Genomic DNA, 2,136 nt, shown 5'->3' on the forward strand with positions numbered 1-2,136 from the left:
CACTGCATTTATAAGGACATGTGTACATTCTGGATGAGCTGGTTCTGTGCCACATCAGCACATAATGTATTAATATGCTATCTAAGTGGCCATATTGGAAATGGCATTGTAGCTCCTAGAAACAGCTGATAATGGCATGTGTGAGAAACATGTTGTTTAAATATAGTTTTTATGGGTGAGGGTGTGAGAGTAATAGTGTTGTTCTAAAAAATGAAGTTGTAAAAAATCTTTAAAATGAAAAATTGGAAAAAATAATGAAAGAAACCAAAATATGATGAGTTGTTTTTGAAAGTTATGGCAATAGTCATCATGATAATTGTCTTAGGATGGCAATGAAGAACTTTTAAAACAAACCTGGTTTAAAAAAATAAACAAATCTTTTCTTATCAGTTTAATATCTGATATGCTCCCTATCTGGGAGGCATATATTAAATGGATTTTTAGAACAGGAAGATGGAAGAAAAGCTTGCTCTGTCAACTTCACGATTGACCTGGTATCGCAGTACTTCCAGGACCGGTGCACCTTTCCTATTCTGTGATCCAAAAATAGAACCTGACTATTTAAAAGTTTCATCTGTCTTTCTTTTTCCAGATGCAACAAACTACTATTTTGCTTGTGTCTATATGCACGTCATGCAATCAAATGCCAATACCACCTGCTGCTGCTCCTGCTGCACTCACCTGTTTGCACGTTTACATTTGAAAAACACTTAATTTGGTTCATGTAACAACTGATATTAAATAAGAACTGATTTTCTGGTGTCGTATGGTGCCTCCATTTGGAGTCTCCATTTCTTGTCTCAAATTATCTGCCCCCCCATTCAGGCCTATTTCTAGGGCTGAACTCAAAATAACTTTAACATGGAATGATTGGATAATGAACATATTCTATTGTTTGAGTCCCCATTATCCACCCCACACGCACAACACATTAGGATTTAATTTTCCCCTCCTTGGCATCAGTTTTTGCACCATTGCCGTGTCAACCACATGGATAGATAGGCAATTCATAACTGCAAAAGTTTAACCTTTCTATTCATTCTGACAACTTGGCTTTTTAACAGACTATGTCCTCATGTAAATATTTGGCAGAGTATGTTCACATTCAAAAATGTGACATTTTCAGTCATTTTCGTCAGACAATTTTTTTCTATATATATTATGGGTTGGTATGGCCTTGACTTTGCCTCTTTCAGTATTATGGGACTGGTATACAAAACAGAGAAGATATAGTTTGTCTATATTTCGGCGCACATATTTTAAATACCTTTAAAAGTTAAATACTTTATTTGATATACGTTAAAAAAAAATATATATATATATATATTATTATATTATTCCTAATCCCAAAAAGGGAATGCTGTTCAGCGAAATAATGGTTTTAAAAATAAAGACAGATTATGTGAATAGAAACAGAAATGTGCAATAAAAGTTGATTTCTTCCGCTGTGTGTCCTCTTTTATTATTCCTTATTATTATGATAATAGATTGTGTTTAATACAAGGAGATAGATTTCTTACAATCTCTCAACAGTGTATAGATGACAGTTGGATATTCCAATATATCAATGGTTTGTCACTGCATAAGTTGATACTGACAATATCATAATATTTGTTAGTTCGCTGGGTAGTCAACAACTATTCCAGACCCAATGCGCAATATATGCAATATATTATTAAATTATTATTAATCAATTGGCATAGGAATGGTCCCGTTATTATCAAGGATTATATCCCATCCTGATTCCCCAACGATTCTTGCATAATGTTATATCAGCATTGAAAATATTTTCAACTCCTGTTGCTGCTACAGAAGGTTTGCTAAACCTCTGCATATATTAGGTAGCTTACAGAGATTGTTGTATCAATGAACCTCTACATATACTGAGTAGCGGTGTAATTCTACTCGATTTCAATGGGGTCTATTGGCAACAGTGTTACTAATCTTGTCCGCTATTAACTGACATAGACTCAAGCCACCAATATGTCGTACTCAGTGCGCGGGGTTGTTAAGACTCCAACACCCGCTTCTACCTCATGCAGCATACAATTAAACACATACAAATAATTATTATTCAGAATTGCAGGGGACACACAGCGAACGTGCCGACACGCGTTTCGCTGTGATATGCTTTCT

At 34.9% G+C, this 2,136-nt stretch overlaps 1 non-coding gene across 1 annotated transcript; it reads left to right on the forward strand.

Annotated features, from left to right (window-relative positions):
* The first annotated feature begins 336 nt into the window (after positions 1 to 336).
* Positions 337 to 528, forward strand: LOC148542555 (U2 spliceosomal RNA). Its single transcript, XR_015877908.1, has one exon. It is a non-coding gene; the product is annotated as a U2 spliceosomal RNA (small nuclear RNA).
* The last annotated feature ends 1,608 nt before the right edge of the window (positions 529 to 2,136 follow it).

This window comes from Taudactylus pleione, unplaced genomic scaffold (genome assembly GCF_031769625.1).
Source record: "Taudactylus pleione unplaced genomic scaffold, aTauple2 ptg000012l, whole genome shotgun sequence".
NCBI classification, from domain to species: Eukaryota; Metazoa; Chordata; class Amphibia; order Anura; family Myobatrachidae; genus Taudactylus; species Taudactylus pleione.